Source organism: Macaca nemestrina, chromosome 8, assembly GCF_043159975.1.
Source record: "Macaca nemestrina isolate mMacNem1 chromosome 8, mMacNem.hap1, whole genome shotgun sequence".
Lineage (NCBI taxonomy): Eukaryota > Metazoa > Chordata > Mammalia > Primates > Cercopithecidae > Macaca > Macaca nemestrina.
The window spans coordinates 104892849-104918440 of NC_092132.1; positions in this window are offsets into that span (position 1 = coordinate 104892849).

Here is a 25592-nt window from a genome sequence, read left to right on the forward strand (position 1 = left end):
TGCTAGCCTTATTTCTGTGGAATCTGAGAACAGATATTTCGCATCCCTTTGAAGACTATAGGGCCAAAGGAAATATCCTCCGATAACAAAGAGAAGGAAGCTTTCTGAGAAACTTCTTTGTGTTCTGTGAAATCATCTCACAGAGTTACAGCTTTCCCCTCAAGAAGCCTTTCGATAAGACAGTTCTTGTGGAATTGGCAAAGTGATATTTGGAAGTACATAGAGGGCTATGGTGAAAAAGGAAATATCCTCAGATGAAATCTGGAAAGAAGCTTTCTGAGAAACTGCTTAGTTTTCTGTTCATTCATCTCACAGGGTTACATCTGTATTTCGTGGATCTCTTTGCTAGCCTTATATCTGTGGAATCTGAGAACAGATATTTCGGATCCCTTTGAAGACTATAGGGCCAAAGGAAATATCCTCCGATAACAAAGAGAAAGAAGCTTTCTGAGAAACTTCTTTGTGTTTTGTGAAATCATCTCGCAGATTTAGAGCTTTCCCCTCAAGAAGCCTTTCGCTAAGACAGTTCTTGTGGAATTGGCAAAGTGATATTTGGAAGCCCGTAGATGGCTATGGTGAAAATGGAAATATCCTCAGATGAAATCTGGAAAGAAGATTTCTGAGAAACTGCTCTGTGATGCGTGACTTTCTCTCACAGAGTTACATCTGTATTTCGTGGATCTCTTTGATAGCCTTATTTCTGTGGGATCTGAGAACAGATATTTCGGATCCCTTTGAAGACTCTAGGACCAAAGGAATTATCCTCCGATGACAAAGAGAAAGAAGCATTCTGAGAAACTTCTTTGTGTTCTGTTAAATCATCTCACAGAGTTTCAGCTTTCCCCTCAAGAAGCCTTACGCTAAGACAGTTCTTGTGGAATTGGCAAAGTGATATATGGAAGCCCATAGAGGGCTATGGTGAAAATGGAAATATCCTCAGATGAAATCTGGAAAGAAGATTTCTGAGAAACTACTCTGTGATGCGTGACTTTCACTCACAGAGTTACATCTGTATTTCGTGGATCTCTTTGCTAGCCTTATTTCTGTGGAATCTGAGAACAGATATTTCGGATCCCTTTGAAGACTATAGGGCCAAAGGAAATATCCACCGATAACAAAGAGCAGGAAGCTTTCTGAAAAACTTCTTTGTGTTCTGTGAAATCATCTCACAGAGTTACAGCTTTCCCCTCAAGAAGCCTTTCGCTAAGACAGTTCTTGTGGAATTGGCAAAGTGATATTTGGAAGCCCATAGAGGGCTATGGTGAAAAAGGAAATATCCTCAGATGAAATCTGGAAAGAAGCTTTCTGATAAACTGCTTAGTGTTCTGTTCATTCACCTCACAGAGTTACATCTGTATTCCGTGGATCTCTTTGCAAGCCTTATTTCTGTAGAATCTGAGAACAGATATTTCGGATCCCTTTGAAGACTATAGGGCCAAAGGAAATATCCTCCGATAACAAAGAGAAGGAAGCTTTCTGAGAAACTTCTTTGTGTTCTGTGAAATCATCTCACAGAGTTACAGCTTTCCCCTCAAAAAGCCTTTCGCTAAGACAGTTCTTGTGGAATTGGCAAAGTGATATTTGGAAGCCCATAGAGGGCTATGGTGAAAAAGGAAATATCCTCAGATGAAATCTGGAAAGAATCTTTCTGAGAAACTGCTCTGTGATGTGTGACTTCCACTCACAGAGTTACATCTGTATTTCGTGGATCTCTTTGCTAGCCTTATTTCTGTGGAATCTGAGGACAGATATTTCCGATCCCTTTGAAGTCTATAGGGCCAAAGGAAATATCCTCCGATAACAAAGAGAAAGAAGCTTTCTGAGAAACTTCTTTGTGTTCTGTGAAATCATCTCACAGAGTTGCAGCTTTCCTCTCAAGAAGCCTTTCGCTAAGACAGTTCTTGTGGAATTGGTAAAGTGATATTTGGAAGCCCATAGAGGGCTATGGTGAAAAAGGAAATATCCTCAGATGAAATCTGGAAAGAAGCTTTCTGAGAAACTGCTCTGTGATGTGTGACTTCCACTCACAGAGTTACATCTGTATTTCGTGGATCTCTTTTCTAGCCTTATTTCTGTGGAATCTTAGAAGAGATATTTCGGATCCCTTTGAAGACTCTAGGGCCAAAGGAAATATCCTCCGATAACAAAGAAAAGAAGCTTTCTGAGAAACTTCTTTGTGTTCTGTGAAATCATCACACAGAGTTACAGCTTTCCCCTCAAGAAGCCTTTCGCTAAGACAGTTCTTGTGGAATTGGCAAAGTGATATTTGGAAGCCCATAGAGGGCTATGGTGAAAAAGGAAATATCCTCAGATGAAATCTGGAAAGAAGCTTTCTGAGAAACTGCTCTGTGATGTGTGACTTCCTCTCACAGAGTTACATCTGTATTTCGTGTAACTCTTTGCTAGCCTTATTTCTGTGGAATCTGAGAACAGATATTTCGCATCCCTTTGAAGACTATAGGGCCAAAGGAAATATCCTCCGATAACAAAGAGAAGGAAGCTTTCTGAGAAACTTCTTTGTGTTCTGTGAAATCATCTCACAGAGTTACAGCTTTCCCCTCAAGAAGCCTTTCGATAAGACAGTTCTTGTGGAATTGGCAAAGTGATATTTGGAAGTACATAGAGGGCTATGGTGAAAAAGGAAATATCCTCAGATGAAATCTGGAAAGAAGCTTTCTGAGAAACTGCTTAGTTTTCTGTTCATTCATCTCACAGGGTTACATCTGTATTTCGTGGATCTCTTTGCTAGCCTTATATCTGTGGAATCTGAGAACAGATATTTCGGATCCCTTTGAAGACTATAGGGCCAAAGGAAATATCCTCCGATAACAAAGAGAAAGAAGCTTTCTGAGAAACTTCTTTGTGTTTTGTGAAATCATCTCGCAGATTTAGAGCTTTCCCCTCAAGAAGCCTTTCGCTAAGACAGTTCTTGTGGAATTGGCAAAGTGATATTTGGAAGCCCATAAAGGGCTATGGTGAAAAAGGAAATATCCTCAGATGAAATCTGGAAAGAAGCTTTCTGATAAACTGCTTAGTGTTCTGTTCATTCATCTCACAGAGTTACATCTGTATTCCGTGGATCTCTTTGCAAGCCTTATTTCTGTAGAATCTGAGAACAGATATTTCGGATCCCTTTGAAGACTATAGGGCCAAAGGAAATATCCTCCGATAACAAAGAGAAGGAAGCTTTCTGAGAAACTTCTTTGTGTTCTGTGAAATCATCTCACAGAGTTACAGCTTTCCCCTCAAAAAGCCTTTCGCTAAGACAGTTCTTGTGGAATTGGCAAAGTGATATTTGGAAGCCCATAGAGGGCTATGGTGAAAAAGGAAATATCCTCAGATGAAATCTGGAAAGAATCTTTCTGAGAAACTGCTCTGTGATGTGTGACTTCCACTCACAGAGTTACATCTGTATTTCGTGGATCTCTTTGCTAGCCTTATTTCTGTGGAATCTGAGGACAGATATTTCCGATCCCTTTGAAGTCTATAGGGCCAAAGGAAATATCCTCCGATAACAAAGAGAAAGAAGCTTTCTGAGAAACTTCTTTGTGTTCTGTGAAATCATCTCACAGAGTTGCAGCTTTCCTCTCAAGAAGCCTTTCGCTAAGACAGTTCTTGTGGAATTGGTAAAGTGATATTTGGAAGCCCATAGAGGGCTATGGTGAAAAAGGAAATATCCTCAGATGAAATCTGGAAAGAAGCTTTCTGAGAAACTGCTCTGTGATGTGTGACTTCCACTCACAGAGTTACATCTGTATTTCGTGGATCTCTTTTCTAGCCTTATTTCTGTGGAATCTTAGAAGAGATATTTCGGATCCCTTTGAAGACTCTAGGGCCAAAGGAAATATCCTCCGATAACAAAGAAAAGAAGCTTTCTGAGAAACTTCTTTGTGTTCTGTGAAATCATCACACAGAGTTACAGCTTTCCCCTCAAGAAGCCTTTCGCTAAGACAGTTCTTGTGGAATTGGCAAAGTGATATTTGGAAGCCCATAGAGGGCTATGGTGAAAAAGGAAATATCCTCAGATGAAATCTGGAAAGAAGCTTTCTGAGAAACTGCTCTGTGATGTGTGACTTCCTCTCACAGAGTTACATCTGTATTTCGTGTAACTCTTTGCTAGCCTTATTTCTGTGGAATCTGAGAACAGATATTTCGCATCCCTTTGAAGACTATAGGGCCAAAGGAAATATCCTCCGATAACAAAGAGAAGGAAGCTTTCTGAGAAACTTCTTTGTGTTCTGTGAAATCATCTCACAGAGTTACAGCTTTCCCCTCAAGAAGCCTTTCGATAAGACAGTTCTTGTGGAATTGGCAAAGTGATATTTGGAAGTACATAGAGGGCTATGGTGAAAAAGGAAATATCCTCAGATGAAATCTGGAAAGAAGCTTTCTGAGAAACTGCTTAGTTTTCTGTTCATTCATCTCACAGGGTTACATCTGTATTTCGTGGATCTCTTTGCTAGCCTTATATCTGTGGAATCTGAGAACAGATATTTCGGATCCCTTTGAAGACTATAGGGCCAAAGGAAATATCCTCCGATAACAAAGAGAAAGAAGCTTTCTGAGAAACTTCTTTGTGTTTTGTGAAATCATCTCGCAGATTTAGAGCTTTCCCCTCAAGAAGCCTTTCGCTAAGACAGTTCTTGTGGAATTGGCAAAGTGATATTTGGAAGCCCGTAGATGGCTATGGTGAAAATGGAAATATCCTCAGATGAAATCTGGAAAGAAGATTTCTGAGAAACTGCTCTGTGATGCGTGACTTTCACTCACAGAGTTACATCTGTATTTCGTGGATCTCTTTGATAGCCTTATTTCTGTGGGATCTGAGAACAGATATTTCGGATCCCTTTGAAGACTCTAGGACCAAAGGAATTATCCTCCGATGACAAAGAGAAAGAAGCATTCTGAGAAACTTCTTTGTGTTCTGTAAAATCATCTCACAGAGTTTCAGCTTTCCCCTCAAGAAGCCTTACGCTAAGACAGTTCTTGTGGAATTGGCAAAGTGATATATGGAAGCCCATAGAGGGCTATGGTGAAAATGGAAATATCCTCAGATGAAATCTGGAAAGAAGATTTCTGAGAAACTACTCTGTGATGCGTGACTTTCACTCACAGAGTTACATCTGTATTTCGTGGATCTCTTTGCTAGCCTTATTTCTGTGGAATCTGAGAACAGATATTTCGGATCCCTTTGAAGACTATAGGGCCAAAGGAAATATCCACCGATAACAAAGAGCAGGAAGCTTTCTGAAAAACTTCTTTGTGTTCTGTGAAATCATCTCACAGAGTTACAGCTTTCCCCTCAAGAAGCCTTTCGCTAAGACAGTTCTTGTGGAATTGGCAAAGTGATATTTGGAAGCCCATAGAGGGCTATGGTGAAAAAGGAAATATCCTCAGATGAAATCTGGAAAGAAGCTTTCTGATAAACTGCTTAGTGTTCTGTTCATTCATCTCACAGAGTTACATCTGTATTCCGTGGATCTCTTTGCAAGCCTTATTTCTGTAGAATCTGAGAACAGATATTTCGGATCCCTTTGAAGACTATAGGGCCAAAGGAAATATCCTCCGATAACAAAGAGAAGGAAGCTTTCTGAGAAACTTCTTTGTGTTCTGTGAAATCATCTCACAGAGTTACAGCTTTCCCCTCAAAAAGCCTTTCGCTAAGACAGTTCTTGTGGAATTGGCAAAGTGATATTTGGAAGCCCATAGAGGGCTATGGTGAAAAAGGAAATATCCTCAGATGAAATCTGGAAAGAATCTTTCTGAGAAACTGCTCTGTGATGTGTGACTTCCACTCACAGAGTTACATCTGTATTTCGTGGATCTCTTTGCTAGCCTTATTTCTGTGGAATCTGAGGACAGATATTTCCGATCCCTTTGAAGTCTATAGGGCCAAAGGAAATATCCTCCGATAACAAAGAGAAAGAAGCTTTCTGAGAAACTTCTTTGTGTTCTGTGAAATCATCTCACAGAGTTGCAGCTTTCCTCTCAAGAAGCCTTTCGCTAAGACAGTTCTTGTGGAATTGGTAAAGTGATATTTGGAAGCCCATAGAGGGCTATGGTGAAAAAGGAAATATCCTCAGATGAAATCTGGAAAGAAGCTTTCTGAGAAACTGCTCTGTGATGTGTGACTTCCACTCACAGAGTTACATCTGTATTTCGTGGATCTCTTTTCTAGCCTTATTTCTGTGGAATCTTAGAAGAGATATTTCGGATCCCTTTGAAGACTCTAGGGCCAAAGGAAATATCCTCCGATAACAAAGAAAAGAAGCTTTCTGAGAAACTTCTTTGTGTTCTGTGAAATCATCACACAGAGTTACAGCTTTCCCCTCAAGAAGCCTTTCGCTAAGACAGTTCTTGTGGAATTGGGAAAGTGATATTTGGAAGCCCATAGAGGGCTATGGTGAAAAAGGAAATATCCTCAGATGAAATCTGGAAAGAAGCTTTCTGAGAAACTGCTCTGTGATGTGTGACTTCCTCTCACAGAGTTACATCTGTATTTCGTGTAACTCTTTGCTAGCCTTATTTCTGTGGAATCTGAGAACAGATATTTCGCATCCCTTTGAAGACTATAGGGCCAAAGGAAATATCCTCCGATAACAAAGAGAAGGAAGCTTTCTGAGAAACTTCTTTGTGTTCTGTGAAATCATCTCACAGAGTTACAGCTTTCCCCTCAAGAAGCCCTTCGATAAGACAGTTCTTGTGGAATTGGCAAAGTGATATTTGGAAGTCCATAGAGGGCTATGGTGAAAACGGAAATATCCTCAGATGAAATCTGGAAAGAAGCTTTTTGAGAAACTGCTTAGTGTTCTGTTCATTCATCTCTCAGAGTTACATCTGTATTTCGTGGATCTCTTTGCTAGCCTTATCTCTGTGGAATCTGAAAACAGATATTTCGGATCCCTTTGAAGACTATAGGGCCAAAGGAAATATCCTCCGATAACAAAGAGAAAGAAGCTTTCTTAGAAACTTCTTTGTGTTTTGTGAAATCATCTCACAGATTTAGAGCTTTCCCCTCAAGAAGCCTTTCGCTAAGACAGTTCTTGTGGAATTGGCAAAGTTATATTTGGAAGCCCGTAGATGGCTATGGTGAAAATGGAAATATCCTCAGATGAAATCTGGAAAGAAGCTTTCTGAGAAACTGCTCTGTGATGTGTGACTTCCACTCACAGAGTTACATCTGTATTTCGTGGATCTCTTTGCTAGCCTTATTTCTGTGGAATCTGAGGACAGATATTTCCGATCCCTTTGAAGTCTATAGGGCCAAAGGAAATATCCTCCGATAACAAAGAGAAAGAAGCTTTCTGAGAAACTTCTTTGTGTTCTGTGAAATCATCTCACAGAGTTGCAGCTTTCCTCTCAAGAAGCCTTTCGCTAAGACAGTTCTTGTGGAATTGGCAAAGTGATATTTGGAAGCCCATAGAGGGCTATGGTGAAAAAGGAAATATCCTCAGATGAAATCCGGAAAGAAGCTTTCTGAGAAACTGCTCTGTGATGTGTGACTTCCACTCATAGAGTTACATCTGTATTTCGTGGATCTCTTTGCTAGCCTTATTTCTGTGGAATCTGAGAACAGATATTTCGGATTCCTTTGAAGACAATAGGGCTAAAGGCAATATCCTCCGATAACAAAGAGAAAGAAACTTTCTGAGAAACTTCTTTGTGTTCTGTGAAATCATCTCACAGAGTTACAGCTTTCCCCTCAAGAAGCCTTTCGCTAAGACAGTTCTTGTGGAATTGTCAAAGTGATATTTGGAAGCCCATAGAGGGCTAGGGTGAAAAAGGAAATATCCTCAGATGAAATCTGGAAAGAAGCTTTCTGAGAAACTGCTCTGTGATGTGTGATTTCCACTCACAGAGTTACATCTGTATTTCGTGGATCTCTTTGCTAGCCTTATTTCTGTGGATTCTGAGAACAGATATTTCGGATCCCTTTGAAGACTATAGGGCCAAAGGAAATATCCTCCGATAACAAAGAGAAGGAAGCTTTCTGAGAAACTTCTTTGTGTTCTGTGAAATCATCTCACAGAGTTACAGCTTTCCGCTCAAGAAGCCTTTCGCTAAGACAGTTCTTGTGGAATTGGCAAAGTGATATTTGGAAGCCCATAGAGGGCTATGGTGAAAAAGGAAATATCCTCAGATGAAATCTGGAAAGAAGCTTTCTGAGAAACTGCTTAGTGTTCTGTTCATTCATCTCTCAGAGTTACGTCTGTATTTCGTTGGTCTCTTTGCTAGCCTTATTTCTGTGGAATCTGAGAACAGATATTTCGGATCCCTTTGAAGACTATAGGGCCAAGGGAAATATCCTCCGATAACAAAGAGAAAGAAGCTTTCTGAGAAATCTTTGTGTTCTGTGAAATCATCTCACAGAGTTACAGCTTTCCCCTCAAGAAGACTTTCGCTAAGACAGTTCTTGTGGAATTGGCAAGGTGATATTTGGAAGCCCATAAAGGGCTATGGTGAAAAAGGAAATATCCTCAGATGAAATCTGGAAAGACGCTTTCTGAGAAACTGCTTCGTGTTCTGTTCATTCATCTCACAGAGTTACATCTGTATTTCGTGGATCTCTTTGCTAGCCTTATTGCTGTGGTATATGAGAACAGATATTTCGGATCCCTTTGAAGACTATAGGGCCAAAGGAAATATCCTCCGATAACAAAGAGAAAGAAGCTTACTGAGAAACTTCTTTGTGTTCTGTGAAATCCTCTCACAGAGTTAGAGCTTTCCCCTCAAGTAGCCTTTTGCTAAGACAGTTCTTGTGGAATTGGCAAAGTGATATTTGGAAGCCCCTAGAAGGCTATGGTGAAAAAGGAAATATCCTCAGATGAAATCTGGAAAGAAGCTTTCTGAGAAACTGCTCTGTGATGTGTGACTTCCACTCACAGAGTTACATCTGTATTTCGTGGATCTCTTTGCTAGCCTTATTTCTGTGGAATCTGAGAACAGATATTTCAGATCCCTTTGAAGACTATAGGGCCAAAGGAAATATCCTCCGATAACAAAGAGAAGGAAGCTTTCTGAGAAACTTCTTTGTGTTCTATGAAATCATCTCACAGAGTTAGAGCTTTCCCCTCAAGAAGCCTTTCGCTAAGACAGTTCTTGTGGAATTGGCAAATTGATATTTGGAAGCCCTTAGAGGGCTATGGTGATAAAGGAAATATCCTCAGATGAAATCTGGAAAGAAGCTTTCTGAGAAACTGCTCTGTGATGTGTGACTTCCACTCACAGAGTTACATCTGTATTTCGTGGATCTCTTTGCTAGCCTTATTTCTGTGGAATCTGAGAACAGATATTTCGGATCCCTTTGAAGACTATAGGGCCAAAGGAAATATCCTCCGATAACAAAGAGAAAGAAGCTTTCTGAGAAACTTCTTTGTGTTCTGTGAAGTCATCTCACAGAGTTACAGCTTTCCCCTCAAGAAGCCTTTCGCTAAGACAGTTCTTGTGGAATAGGCAAAGTGATATTTGGAAGCCCATAGAGGGCTATGGTGAAAAAGGAAATATCCTCAGATGAAATCTGGAAAGAAGCTTTCTGAGAAACTGCTCTGTGATGTGTGACTTCCACTCACAGAGTTACATCTGTATTTCGTGGATCTCTTTTCTAGCCTTATTTCTGTGGAATCTGAGAACAGATATTTCGGATCCCTTTGAAGACTCTAGGGCCAAAGGAATTATCCTCCGATAACAAAGAGAAAGAAGCTTTCTGAGAAACTTCTTTGTGTTCTGTGAAATCATCTCACAGAGTTACAGCTTTCCCCTCAAGAAGCCTATCGCTAAGACAGTTCTTGTGGAATTGGCAAAGTGATATTTGGAAGCCCATAGAGGGCTATGGTGAAAAAGGAAATATCCTCAGATGAAATCTGGAAAGAAGCTTTCTGAGAAACTGCTCTGTGATGTGTGACTTCCTCTCACAGAGTTACATCTGTATTTCGTGGATCTCTTTGCTAGCCTTATTTCTGTGGAATCTGAGAACAGATATTTCGCATCCCTTTGAAGACTATAGGGCCAAAGGAAATATCCTCTGATAACAAAGAGAAGGAAGCTTTCTGAGAAACTTCTTTGTGTTCTGTGAAATCATCTCACAGAGTTACAGCTTTCTCCTCAAGAAGCCTTTCGCTAAGACAGTTCTTGTGGAATTGGCAAAGTGATATTTGGGAGCCCATAGAGGGCTATGGTGAAAAAGGAAATATCCTCAGATGAAATCTGGAAAGAAGCTTTCTGAGAAACTGCTTACTGTTCTGTTCATTTATCTCTCAGAGTTACATCTATATTTCGTGGATCTCTTTGCTAGCCTTATTTCTGTGGAATCTGATAACAGATATTTCGGATCCCTTTGAAGACTATAGGGCCAAAGGAAATATCCACCGATAACAAAGAGGAGGAAGCTTTCTGAGAAACTACTTTGTGTTCTGTGAAATCATCTCACAGAGTTACAGCTTTCCCCTCAAGAAGCCTTTCGCTAAGACAGTTCTTGTGGAATTGGCAAAGTGATATTTGGAAGCCCATAGAGGGCTATGGTGAAAAAGGAAATATCCTCAGATGAAATCTGGAAAGAAGCTTTCTGAGAAACTGCTCTGTGATGTGTGACTTCCACTCACAGAGTTACATCTGTATTTCGTGGATCTCTTTGCAAGCCTTATTTCTGTGGAATCTGAGAAAAGATATTTCGGATCCCTTTGAAGACTATAGGGCCAAAGGAAATATCCTCCGATAACAAAGAGATGGAAGCTTTCTGAGAAACTTCTTTGTGTTCTGTGAAATCATCTCACAGAGCTACAGCTTTACCCTCAAGAAGCCTTTCGCTAAGACAGTTCTTGTGGAATTGGCAAAGTGATATTTGGAAGCCCATAGAGGGCTATGGTGAAAAAGGAAATATCCTCAGATGAAATCCGGAAAGAAGCTTTCTGAGAAACTGCTCTGTGATGTGTGACTTCCACTCACAGAGTTACATCTGTATTTCGTGGATCTCTATGCTAGCCTTATTTCTGTGGAATCTGAGAACAGATATTTCGGATTCCTTTGAAGACTATAGGGCTAAAGGCAATATCCTCCGATAACAAAGAGCAAGAAACTTTCTGAGAAACTTCTTTGTGTTCTGTGAAATCATCTCACAGAGTTACAGCTTTCCCCTCAAGGAGTCTTTCGCAAAGACAGTTCTTGTGGAATTGTCAAAGTGATATTTGGAAGCCCATAGAGGGCTAGGGTGAAAAAGGAAATATCCTCAGATAAAATCTGGAAAGAAGCTTTCTGAGAAACTGCTCTGTGATGTGTGACTTCCACTCACAGAGTTACATCTGTATTTCGTGGATCTCTTTGCTAGCCTTATTTCTGTGGAATCTGAGAACAGATATTTCGGATCCCTTTGAAGACTATAGGGCCAAAGGAAATATCCACCGATAACAAAGAGGAGGAAGCTTTCTGAGAAACTTCTTTGTGTTCTGTGAAATCATCTCACAGAGTTACAGCTTTCCCCTCAAGAAGCCTTTCGCTAAGACAGTTCTTGTGGAATTGGCAAAGTGATATTTGGAAGCCCATAGAGGGCTATGGTGAAAAAGGAAATATCCTCAGATGAAATCTGGAAAGAAGCTGTCTGAGAAACTGCTTAGTGTTCTGTTCATTCATCTCTCAGAGTTACATCGGTATTTCGTGGATCTCTTTGCTAGCCTTATTTCTGTGGAATCTGAGAACAGATATTTCGGATCCCTTTGAAGACTATAGGTCCAAGGGAAATATCCTCCGATAACAAAGAGAAAGAAGCTTTCTGAGAAACTTCTTTGTGTTCTGTGAAATCGTCTCACAGAGTTACAGCTTTCCCCTCAAGAAGCCTTTCGCTAAGACAGTTCTTGTGGAATTGGCAAAGTGATATTTGGCAGCCCATAGAGGGCTATGGTGAAAAAGGAAATATCCTCAGATGAAATCTGGAAGGAAGCTTTCTGAGAAACTGCTTAGTGTTCTGTTCATTCATATCACAGAGTTACATCTGTATTTCGTGGATCTCTTTGCTAGCCTTATTTCTGTGGAATCTGAGAACAGATATTTCGTATCCCTTTGAAGACTATAGGGCCAAAGGAAATATCCTCCGATAACAAAGAGAAAGAAGCTTTCTGAGAAACTTCTTTGTGTTCTGTGAAATCATCTCACAGAGTTACAGCTTTCCCCTCAAGAAGCCTTTCGCTAAGACAGTTCTTGTGGAATTGGCAAAGTGATATTTGGAAGCCCATAGAGGGCTATGGTGAAAAAGGAAATATCCTCAGATGAAATTTGGAAAGAAGCTTTCTGAGAAACTGCTCTGTGATGTGTAACTTCCACTCACAGAGTTACATCTGTATTTCGTGGATCTCTTTGCTAGCCTTATTTCTGTGGAATCTGAGAACAGATATTTCGGATCCCTTTGAAGACTATAGGGCCCAAGGAAATATCCTCCGATAACAAAGAGAAGGAAGCTTTCTGAGAAACTTCTTTGTGTTCTGTGAAATCATCTCACAGAGTTACAGCTTTCCCCTCAAGAAGCCTTTCGCTAAGACAGTTCTTGTGGAATTGGCAAAGTGATATTTGGAAGCCCATAGAGGGCTATGGTGAAAAAGGAAATATCCTCAGATGAATTCTGGAAAGAAGCTTTCTGAGAAACTGCTTAGTGTTCTGTTCATTCATCTCACAGAGTTACATCCGTATTTCGTGGATCTCTTTGCTAGCCTTATTTCTGTGGAATCTGAGAACAGATAATTCGGATCCCTTTGAAGACTATAGGGCCAAAGGAAATATCCTCCGATAACAAAGAGAAAGAAGCTTTCTGAGAAACTTCTTTGTGTTCAGTGAAATCATCTCACAGAGTTACAGCTTTCCCTTCAAGAAGCCTTTCGCTAAGACAGTTCTTGTGGAATTGGCAAAGTGATATTTGGAAGCCCATAGAGGGCTATGGTGAAAAAGGAAATATCCTGTGATGAAATCTGGAAAGAAGCTTTCTGAGAAACTGCTCTGTGATGTGTGACTTCCACTCACAGAGTTACATCTGTATTTCGTGGATCTCTTTGCTAGCCTTATTTCTGTGGAATCTGAGAACAGATATTTCGGATCCCTTTGAAGACTATAGGGCCAAAGGAAATATCCTCCGATAACAAAGAGAAGGAAGCTTTCTGAGAAACTTCTTTGTGTTCTGTGAAATCATCTCACAGAGTTACAGCTTTCCCCTCAAGAAGCCTATCTCTAAGACAGTTTCTGTGGAATTGGCAAAGTGATATTTGGAAGCCCATAGAGGGCTATGTTGGAAAAGTAAATATCCTCAGATGAAATCTGGAAAGAAGCTTTCTAGGAAACTGCTTAGTGTTCTGTTCATTCATCTCACAGAGTTACATCTGTATTTCTTGGATCTCTTTGCTAGCCTTATTTCTGTGGAATCTGAGAACAGATATTTCTGATCCCTTTGAAGACTATAGGGACAAAGGAAATATCCTCCGATAAAAGAGAGAAAGAAGCTTTCTGAGAAACTTCTTTGTGTTCTGTGAAATCATCTCACAGAGTTACAGCTTTCCCCTCAAGAAGCCTTTCGCTAAGACAGTTCTTGTGGAATTGGCAAAGTGATATTTGGAAGCCCATAGAGGGCTATGGTGAAAAAGGAAATATCCTCAGATGAAATCTGGAAAGAAGCTTTCTGAGAAACTGCTCTGTGATGTGTGACTTCCACTCACAGATTTACATCTGTATTTCGTGGATCTCTTTGCTAGCCTTATTTCTGTGGAATCTGAGAACAGATATTTCGATCCCTTTGAAGACTATAGGGCCAAAGGAAATATCCTCCGATAACAAAGAGAAGGAAGCTTTCTGAGAAACTTCTTTGTGTTCTGTGAAATCATCTCACAGAGTTACAGCTTTCCCCTCAAGAAGCCTTTCGCTAAGACAGTTCTTGTGGAATTGGCAAAGTGATATTTGGAAGCCCATAGAGGGCTATGGTGAAAAAGGAAATACCCTCTGACGAAATCTGGAAAGAAGCTTTCTGAGAAACTGCTCTGTGATGTGTGACTTCCACTCACAGAGTTACATCTGTATTTCGTGGATCTCTTTGCTAGCCTTATTTCTGTGGAATCTGAGAACAGATATTTCGGATCCTTTGAAGACTATAGGGCCAAAGGAAATATCCTACGTTATCAAAGAGAAGGAAGCTTTCTGAGAAACTTCTTTGTGTTCTGTGAAATCATCTCACAGAGTTACAGCTTTCCCCTCAAGAAGCCTTTCGCTAGACAGTTCTTGTGGAATAGGCAAAGTGATATTTGGAAGCCCATAGAGGGCTATGGTGAAAAAGGAAATATCCTCAGATGAAATCTGGAAAGAAGCTTTCTGAGAAACTGCTTAGTGTTCTGTTCATTCATATCACAGAGTTACATCTGTATTTCGTGGATCTCTTTGCTAGCCTTATTTCTGTGGAATCTGAGAACAGATATTTCGGATCCCTTTGAAGACTATAGGGCCAAAGGAAATATCCTCCGATAACAAAGAGAAAGAAGCTTTCTGAGAAACTTCTTTGTGTTCAGTGAAATCATCTCACAGAGTTACAGCTTTCCCCTCAAGAAGCCTTTCGCTAAGACAGTTCTTGTGGAATTGGCAAAGTGATATTTGGAAGCCCATAGAGGGCTATGGTGAAAAAGGAAATATCCTCAGATGAAATCTGGAAAGAAGCTTTCTGAGAAACTGCTCTGTGATGTGTAACTTCCACTCACAGAGTTACATCTGTATTTCGTGGATCTCTTTGCTATCCTTATTTCTGTGAAATCTGAGAACAGATATTTCGGATCCCTTTGAAGACTATAGGGCCCAAGGAAATATCCTCCGATAACAAAGAGAAGGAAGCTTTCTGAGAAACTTCTTTGTGTTCTGTGAAATCATCTCACAGAGTTACAGCTTTCCCCTCAAGAAGCCTTTCGCTAAGACAGTTCTTGTGGAATTGGCAAAGTGATATTTGGAAGCCCATAGAGGGCTATGGTGAAAAAGGAAATATCCTCAGATGAATTCTGGAAAGAAGCTTTCTGAGAAACTGCTTAGTGTTCTGTTCATTCATCTCAGAGTTACATCTGTATTTCGTGGATCTCTTTGCTAGCCTTATTTCTGTGGAATCTGAGAACAGATATTTCGGATCCCTTTGAAGACTATAGGGCCAAAGGAAATATACTCCGATAACAAAGAGAAAGAAGCTTTCTGAGAAACTTCTTTGTGTTCAGTGAAATCATCTCACAGAGTTACAGCTTTCCCCTCAAGAAGCCTTTCGCTAAGACAGTTCTTGTGGAATTGGCAAAGTGATATTTGGAAGCCCATACAGGGCTATGGTGAAAAAGGAAATATCCTCTGATGAAATCTGGAAAGAAGCTTTCTGAGAAACTGCTCTGTGATGTGTGACTCCACTCACAGAGTTACATCTGTATTTCGTGGATCTCTTTGCTAGCCTTATTTCTGTGGAATCTGAGAACAGATATTTCGGATCCCTTTGAAGACTATAAGGCCAAAGGAAATATCCTCCGATAACAAAGAGAAGGAAGCTTTCTGAAAAACTTCTTTGTGTTCTGTGAAATCATCTCACAGAGTTAAAGCTTTCCCTTCAAGAAGCCTTTCGGTAAGACAGTTCTTGTGGAATTGGCAAAGTGATATTTGGCAGCCCATAAAGTTCTATGGTGAAAAAGGAAATACCCTCAGATGAAATCTGGAAAGAAGCTTTCTGAGAAACTGTTCTGTGATGTGTGACTTCCACTCACAGAGTTACATCTGTATTTCGTGGATCTCTTTGCTGGCCTTATTTCTGTGGAATCTGAGAACAGATATTTCGGATCCCTTTGAAGACTATAGGGCCAAAGGAAATATCCTCCGATAACAAAGAGAAGGAAGCTTTCTGAGAAACTTCTTTGTGTTCAGTGAAATCATCTCACAGAGTTACAGCTTTCCCCTCAAGAAGCCTTTCGCTAAGACAGTTCTTATGGAATTGGCAAAGTGATATTTGGAAGCCCATAGAGGGCTATGGTGAAAAAGGAAATATCCTCAGATGAAATCTGAAAGAAGCTTTCTGAGAAACTGCTTAGTGTTCTGTTCATTCATCTCTCAGAGTTACATCTGTATTTCGTGGATCTCTTTGCTAGCCTTATTTCTGTGGAATCTGAGAACAGATATTTCGGATCCCTTTGAAGACTATAGGGCCAAAGGAAATATCCTCCGATAACAAAAAGATGGAAGCTTTCTGAGAAACTTCTTTGTGTTCTGTGAAATCATCTCACAGAGTTACAGCTTTCCCCTCAAGAAGCCTTTCGCTAAGACAGTTCTTGTGGAATTGGCAAAGTGATATTTGGAAGCCCATGGAGGGCTATGGTGAAAAAGGAAATATCCTCAGATGAAATCTGGAAAGAAGCTTTCTGAGAAACTGTTCTGTGATGTGTGACTTCCACTCACAGAGTTACATCTGTATTTCGTGGATCTCTTTGCTAGCCTTATTTCTGTGGAATCTGAGAACAGATATTTCGGATCCCTTGAAGACTATAGGGCCAAAGGAAATATCCTCCGATAACAAAGAGAAGGAAGCTTTCTGAAAAACTTCTTTGTGTTCTGTGAAATCATCTCACAGAGTTACAGCTTTCCCCTCAAGAAGCCTTTCGCTAAGACAGTTCTTGTGGAATTGGCAAAGTGATATTTGGCAGCCCATAAAGGTCTATGGTGAAAAAGGAAATATCCTCAGATGAAATCTGGAAAGAAGCTTTCTGAGAAACTGTTCTGTGATGTGTGACTTCCACTCACAGAGTTACATCTGTATTTCGTGGATCTCTTTGCTAGCCTTATTTCTGTGGAATCTGAGAACAGATATTTCGGATCCCTTTGAAGACTATAGGGCCAAAGGAAATATCCTCCGATAACAAAGAGAAGGAAGCTTTCTGAGAAACTTCTTTGTGTTCAGTGAAATCATCTCACAGAGTTACAGCTTTCCCCTCAAGAAGCCTTTCGCTAAGACAGTTCTTGTGGAATTGGCAAAGTGATATTTGGAAGCCCATAGAGGGCTATGGTGAAAAAGGAAATATCCTCAGATGAAATCTGAAAGAAGCTTTCTGAGAAACTGCTTAGTGTTCTGTTCATTCATCTCTCAGAGTTACATCTGTATTTCGTGGATCTCTTTGCTAGCCTTATTTCTGTGGAATCTGAGAACAGATATTTCGGATCCCTTTGAAGACTATAGGGCCAAAGGAAATATCCTCCGATAACAAAAAGAAGGAAGCTTTCTGAGAAACTTCTTTGTGTTCTGTGAAATCATCTCACAGAGTTACAGCTTTCCCCTCAAGAAGCCTTTCGCTAAGACAGTTCTTGTGGAATTGGCAAAGAGATATTTGGCAGCCCATAGAGGGCTATGGTGCAAAAGGAAATATCCTCAGATGAAATCTGGAAAGAAGCTTTCTGAGAAACTGTTCTGTGATGTGTGACTTCCACTCACAGAGTTACATCTGTATTTCGTGGATCTCTTTGCTAGCCTTATTTCTGTGGAATCTGAGAACAGATATTTCGGATCCCTTTGAAGACTATAGGGCCAAAGGAAATATCCTCCGATAACAAAGAGAAGGAAGCTTTCTGAGAAACTTCTTTGTGTTCTGTGAAATCATCTCACAGAGTTACAGCTTTCCCCTCAAGAAGCCTTTCGCTAAGACAGTTCTTGTGGAATTGGCAAAGTGATATTTGGCAGCCCATAAAGGTCTATGGTGAAAAAGGAAATATCCTCAGATGAAATCTGGAAAGAAGCTTTCTGAGAAACTGCTTAGTGTTCTCTTCATTCATCTCACAGAGTTACATCTGTATTTCGTGGATCTCTTTGCTAGCCTTATTTCTGTGGAATCTGAGAACAGATATTTCGGATCCCTTTGAAGACTATAGGGCCAAAGGAAATATCCTCCGATAACAAAGAGAAGGAAGCTTTCTGAGAAACTTCTTTGTGTTCTGTGAAATCATCTCACAGAGTTACAGCTTTCCTCTCAAGAAGCCTTTCGCTAAGACAGTTCTTGTGGAATTAGCAAAGTGATATTTGGAAGCCCATAGAGGGCTATGGTGAAAAAGGAAATATCCTCAGATGAAATCTGGAAAGAAGCTTTCTGAGAAACTGCTCTGTGATGTGTGACTTCCACTCACAGAGTTACATCTGTATTTCGTGGATCTCTTTGCTAGCCGTATTTCTGTGGAATCTGAGAACAGATATTTCGGATCCCTTTGAAGACTATAGGGCCAAAGGAAATATCCTACGATAACAAAGAGAAGGAAGATTTCTGAGAAACTTCTTTGTGTTCTGTGAAATCATCTCACAGAGTTACAGCTTTCTCCTCAAGAAGCCTTTCGCTAAGACAGTTCTTGTGGAATTGGCAAAGTGATATTTGGAAGCCCATAGAGGGCTATGTTGAAAAAGTAAGTATCCTCAGATGAAATCTGGAAAGAAGCTTTCTGAGAAACTGCTTAGTGTTCTGTTCATTCATATCACAGAGTTACATCTGTATTTCGTGGATCTCTTTGCTAGCCTTATTTCTGTGGAATCCGAGAACAGATATTTCGGATCCCTTTGAAGACTATAGGGACAAAGGAAATATCCTCCGATAACAAAGGGAAAGAAGCTTTCTGAGAAACTTCTTTGTGTTCAGTGAAATCATCTCACAGAGTTACAGCTTTCCCCTCAAGAAGCCTTTCGTTAAGACAGTTCTTGTGGAATTGGCAAAGTGATATTTGGAAGCCCATAGAGGGCTATGGTGAAAAAGGAAATATCCTCAGATGAAATCTGGAAAGAAGCTTTCTGAGAAACTGCTCTGTGATGTGTAACTTCCACTCACAGAGTTACATCTGTATTTCGTGGATCTCTTTGCTAGCCTTATTTCTGTGGAATCTGAGAACAGATATTTCGGATCCCTTTGAAGACTATAAGGCCCAAGGAAATATCCTCCGATAACAAAGAGAAGGAAGCTTTCCGAGAAACTTCTTTGTGTTCTGTGAAATCATCTCACAGAGTTACAGCTTTCCTCTCAAGAAGCCTTTCGCTAAGACAGTTCTTGTGGAATTGGCAAAGTGATATTTGGAAGCCCATAGAGGGCTATGGTGAAAAAGGAAATATCCTCAGATGAATTCTGGAAAGAAGCTTTCTGAGAAACTGCTTAGTGTTCTGTTCATTCATCTCACAGAGATACATCTGTATTTCGTGGATCTCTTTGCTAGCTTTATTTCTGTGGAATCTGAGAACAGATATTTCGGATCCCTTTGAAGACTATAGGGCCAAAGGAAATATTCTCCGATAACAAAGAGAAAGAAGCTTTCTGAGAAACTTCTTTGTGTTCTGTGAAATCATCTCACAGAGTTACAGCTTTCCCCTCAAGAAGCCTTTCGCTAACACAGTTCTTGTGGAATTGGCAAAGTGATATTTGGAAGCCCATAGAGGTCTATGGTGAAAAAGGAAATATCCTCAGATGAAATCTGGAAAGAAGATTTCTGAGAAACTGTTCTGTGATGTGTGACTTCCACTCACAGAATTACATCTGTATTTCGTGGATCTCTTTGCTAGCCTTATTTCTGTGGAATCTGAGAACAGATATTTCGGATCCTTTTGAAGACTATAGGGCCAAAGGAAATATCCTCCGATAACAAAGAGAAGGAAGCTTTCTGAGAAACTTCTTTGTGTTCTGTGAAATCATCTCACAGAGTTACAGCTTTCCCCTCAAGAAGCCATTCGCTAAGACAGTTCTTGTGGAATTGGCAAAGTGATGTTTGGAAGCCCATAGAGGGCTATGGTGGAAAAGTAAATATCCTCAGATGAAATCTGGAAAGAAGTTTCTGAGAAACTGGTTAGTGTTCTGTTCATTCATCTCTCAGAGTTACATCTGTATTTCTTGAATCTCTTTGCTAGCCTTATTTCTGTGGAATCTGAGAACAGATATTTCGGATCCCTTTGAAGACTATATGGACAAAGGAAATCTCCTCCGATAAAAGAGAGAAAGAAGCTTTCTGAGAAACTTCTTTGTGTTCTGTGAAATCATCTCACAGAGTTACAGCTTTCCCCTAAAGAAGCCTTTCGCTAAGACAGTTCTTGTGGAATTGGCAAAGTGATATTTGGAAGCCCATAGAGGGCTACGGTGAAAAAGGAAATATCCTAAGATGAAATCTGGAAAGAAGCTTTCTGAGAAACTGCTCTGTGATGTGTGACTTCCACTCACAGAGTTACATCTGTATTTCGTGGATCTCCTTGCTAGCCTTATTTCTGTGGAATCTGAGAACAGATATTTCGGATCCCTTTGAAGACTATAGGGCCAAAGGAAATATCCTCCGATAACAAAGAGAAGGAAGCTTTCTGAGAAACTTCTTTGTATTCTGTGAAATCATCTCACAGAGTTACAGCTTTCCCCTCAAGAAGCCTTTCGCTAAGACAGTTCCTGTGGAATTGGCAAAGTGATATTTGGCAGCCCCTAAAGGGCTATGGTGAAAAAGGAAATATCCTCAGATGAAATCTGGAAAGAAGCTTTCTGAGAAACTGCTTAGTGTTCTCTTCATTCATCTCACAGAGTTACATCTGTATTTCGTGGATCTCTTTGCTAGCCTTATTTCTGTGGAATCTGAGAACAGATATTTCGGATCCCTTTGAAGACTATAGGGCCAAAGGAAATATCCTCCGATAACAAAGAGAAGGAAGCTTTCTGAGAAACTTCTTTGTGTTCAGTGAAATCATCTCACAGAGTTACAGCTTTCCCCTCAAGAAGCCTTTCGCTAAGACAGTTCTTGTGCAATTGGCAAAGTGATATTTGGAAGCCCTAGAGGGCTATGGTGAAAAAGGAAATATCCTCAGATGAAATCTGGAAAGAAGCTTTCTGAGAAAATGTTTAGTGTTCTCTTCATTCATCTCACAGAGTTACATCTTTATTTCGTGGATCTCTTTGCTTGCCTTATTTCTGTGGAATCTGAGAACAGATATTTCGGATCCCTTTGAAGACTATAGGGCCAAAGGAAATATCCTCCGAACAAAGAGAAGGAAGCTTTCTGAGAAACTTCTTTGTGTTCTGTGAAATCATCTCACAGAGTTACAGCTTTCCCTTCAAGAAGCCTTTCGCTAAGACAGTTCTTGTGGAATTGGCAAGGTGATATTTGGAAGCCCATAGAGGGCTATGGTGAAAAAGGAAATATCCTCAGATGAAATCTGGAAAGAAGCTTTCTGAGAAACTGCTTAGTGTTCTGTTCATTCATCTCTCAGAGTTACATCTGTATTTCGTGGATCTCTTTGCTGGCCTTATTTCTGTGGAATCTGAGAACAGATATTTCGGATCCCTTTGAAGACTATAGGGCCAAAGGAAATATCCTCCGATAACAAAGAGGAGGAAGCTTTCTGAGAAACTTCTTTGTGTTCTGTGAAATCATCTCACAGAGTTACAGCTTTCCCCTCAAGAAGCCTTTCGCTAAGACAGTTCTTGTGGAATTGGCAAAGTGATATTTGGAAGCCCATAGAGGGCTATGGTGAAAAAGGAAATATCCTCAGATGAAATCTGGAAAGAAGCTTTCTGAGAAACTGTTCTGTGATGTGTGACTTCCACTCACAGAGTTACATCTGTATTTCGTGGATCTCTTTGCCAGCCTTATTTCTGTGGAATCTGAGAACAGATATTTCGGATCCCTTTGAAGACTATAGGGCCATAGGAAATATCCTCCGATAACAAAGAGAAGGAAGCTTTCTGAGAAACTTCTTTGTGTTCTGTGAAATCATCTCACCGAGTTACAGCTTTCCCCTCAAGAAGCCTTTCGCTAAGACAGTTCTTGTGGAATTGGCAAAGTGATATTTGGAAGCCCATAGAGGGCTATGGTGAAAAAGGAAATATCCTCAGATGAAATCTGGAAAGAAGCTTTCTGAGAAACTGCTCTGTGATGTGTGACTTCCACTCACAGAGTTACATCTGTATTTCGTGGATCTCTTTGCTAGCCTTATTTCTGTGGAATCTGAGAACAGATATTTCGGATCCCTTTGAAGACTATAGGGCCAAAGGAAATATCCTCCGATAACAAAGAAAAGGAAGCTTTCTGAGAAACTTCTTTGTGTTCTGTGAAATCATCTCACAGAGTTACAGCTTTCCCCTCAAGAAGCCTTTCGCTAAGACAGTTCTTGTGGAATTGGCAAAGTGATATTTGGAAGCCCATAGAGGGCTAGGGTGAAAAAGGAATTATCCTCAGATGAAATCTGGAAAGAAGCTTTCTGAGAAACTGCTTAGTGTTCTGTTCATTCATATCACAGAGTTACATCAGTATTTCGTGGATCTCTTTGCTAGCCTTATTTCTGTGGAATCTGAGAACAGATATTTCGGATCCCTTTGAAGACTATAGGGCCAAAGGAAATATCCTCCGATAACAAAGGGAAAGAAGCTTTCTGAGAAACTTCTTTGTGTTCAGTGAAATCATCTCACAGAGTTACAGCTTTCCCCTCAAGAAGCCTTTCGCTAAGACAGTTATTGTGGAATTGGCAAAGTGATATTTGGAAGCCCCTAGAGGGCTATGGTGAAAAAGGAAATATCCTCAGATGAAATCTGGAAAGAAGCTTTCTGAGAAACTGCTCTGTGATGTGTAACTTCCAATCACAGAGTTACATCTGTATTTCGTGGATCTCTTTGCTAGCCTTATTTCTGTGGAATCTGAGAACAGATATTTCGGATCCCTTTGAAGACTATAGGGCCCAAAGAAATATCCTCCGATAACAAAGAGAAGGAAGCTTTCTGAGAAACTTCTTTGTGTTCTGTGAAATCATCTCACAGAGTTACAGCTTTCCCCTCAAGAAGCCTTTCGCTAAGACAGTTCTTGTGGAATAGGCAAAGTGATATTTGGAAGCCCACAGAGGACTTTGGTGTAAAAGGAAATATCCTCAGATGAATTCCGGAAAGAAGCTTTCTGAGAAACTGCTTAGTGTTCTGTTCATTCATCTCACAGAGTTACATCTGTATTTCGTGGATCTCTTTGCTAGCCTTATTTCTGTGGAATCTGAGAACAGATATTTCGGATCCCTTTGAAGACTATAGGGCCAAAGGAAATATTCTCCGATAACAAAGAGAAAGAAGCTTTCTGAGAAACTTCTTTGTGTTCAGTGAAATCATCTCACAGAGTTACAGCTTTCCCCTCAAGAAGCCTTTCGCTAAGACAGTTCTTGTGGAATTGGCAAAGTGATATTTGGAAGCCCTTAGAGGGCTATGGTGAAAAAGGAAATATCCTCTGATGAAATCTGGAAAGAAGCTTTCTGAGAAACTGCTCTGTCATGTGTGACTTCCACTCACAGAGTTACATCTGTATTTCGTGGATCTCTTTGCTAGCCTTATTTCTGTGGAATCTGAGAACAGATATTTCGGATCCCTTTGAAGACTATAGGGAAAAAGGAAATATCCTCCGATAACAAAGGGAAAGAAGCTTTCTGAGAAACTTCTTTGTGTTCAGTGAAATCATCTCACAGAGTTACAGCTTTCCCCTCTAGAAGCCTTTCGCTAAGACAGTTCTTGTGGAATTGGCAAAGTGATATTTGGAAGCCCACAGAGGGCTATGGTGAAAAAGGAAATATCCTCAGATGAAATCTGGAAAGAAGCTTTCTGAGATACTGTTCTGTGATGTGTGACTTCCACTCACAGAGTTACATCTGTATTTCGTGGATCTCTTTGCCAGCCTTATTTCTGTGGAATCTGAGAACAGATATTTCGGATCCCTTTGAAGACTATAGGGCCAAAGGAAATATCCTCCGATAACAAAGAGAAGGAAGCTTTCTGAGAAACTTCTTTGTGTTCTGTGAAATCATCTCACAGAGTTACAGCTTTCCCCTCAAGAAGCCTTTCGCTAAGACAGTTCTTGTGGAATTGGCAAAGGGATATTTGGAAGCCCATAAAGGTCTATGGTGAAAAAGGAAATATCCTCTGATGAAATCTGGAAAGAAGCTTTCTGAGAAACTGCTTAGTGTTCTCTTCATTCATCTCACAGAGTTACATCTGTATTTCGTGGATCTCTTTGCTAGCCTTATTTCTGTGGAATCTGAGAACAGATATTTCGGATCCCTTTGAAGACTATAGGGCCAAAGGAAATATCCTCCGATAACAAAGAGAAGGAAGCTTTCTGAGAAACTTCTTTGTGTTCTGTGAAATCATCTCACAGAGTTACAGCTGTCCCCTCAAGAAGCCTTTCGCTAAGACAGTTCTTGTGGAATTGGCAAAGTGATATTTGGAAGCCCATAGAGGGCTATGGTGAAAAAGGAAATATCCTCAGATGAAATCTGGAAAGAAGCTTTCTGAGAAACTGCTTAGTGTTCTGTTCATTCATCTCTCAGAGTTACATCTGTATTTCGTGGATCTCTTTGCTAGCCTTATTTCTGTGGAATCTGAGAACAGATATTTCGGATCCCTTTGAAAACTATAGGTCCAAGGGAAATATCCTCCGATAACAAAGAGAAGGAAGCTTTCTGAGAAACTTCTTTGTGTTCTGTGAAATCATCTCACAGAGTTACAGCTTTCCCCTCAAGAAGCCTTTCGCTAAGACACTTCTTGTGGAATTGGCAAAGTGATATTTAGAAGCCCATAGAGGGCTATGGTGAAAAAGGAAATATCCTCAGATGAAATCTGGAAAGAAGCTTTCTGAGAAACTGCTCTGTGATGTGTGACTTCCACTCACAGAATTACATCTGTATTTCGTGGATCTCTTTGCTAGCCTTATTTCTGTGGAATCTGAGAACAGATATTTCGGATCCTTTTAAAGACTATAGGGCCAAAGGAAATATCCTCCGATAACAAAGAGAAGGAAGCTTTCTGAGAAACTTCTTTGTGTTCTGTGAAATCATCTCACAGAGTTACAGCTTTCCCCTCAAGAAGCCATTCGCTAGGACAGTTCTTGTGGAATTGGCAAAGTGATGTTTGGAAGCCCATAGAGGGCTATGGTGGAAAAGTAAATATCCTCAGATGAAATCTGGAAAGAAGTTTCTGAGAAACTGGTTAGTGTTCTGTTCATTCATCTCTCAGAGTTACATCTGTATTTCGTGAATCTCTTTGCTAGCCTTATATCTGTGGAATCTGAGAACAGATATTTCGGATCCCTTTGAAGACTATATGGACAAAGGAAATCTCCTCCGATAAAAGAGAGAAAGAAGCTTTCTGAGAAACTTCTTTGTGTTCTGTGAAATCATCTCACAGAGTTACAGCTTTCCCCTAAAGAAGCCTTTCGCTAAGACAGTTCTTGTGGAATTGGCAAAGTGATATTTGGAATCCCATAGAGGGCTATGGTGAAAAAGGAAATATCCTCAGATGAAATCTGGAAAGAAGCTTTCTGAGAAACTGCTCTGTGATGTGTGACTTCCACTCACAGAGTTACATCTGTATTTCGTGGATCTCCTTGCTAGCCTTATTTCTGTGGAATCTGAGAACAGATATTTCGGATCCCTTTGAAGACTATAGGGCCAAAGGAAATATCCTCCGATAACAAAGAGAAGGAAGCTTTCTGAGAAACTTCTTTGTATTCTGTGAAATCATCTCACAGAGTTACAGCTTTCCCCTCAAGAAGCCTTTCGCTAAGACTGTTCTTGTGGAATTGGCAAAGTGATATTTGGCAGCCCCTAAAGGGCT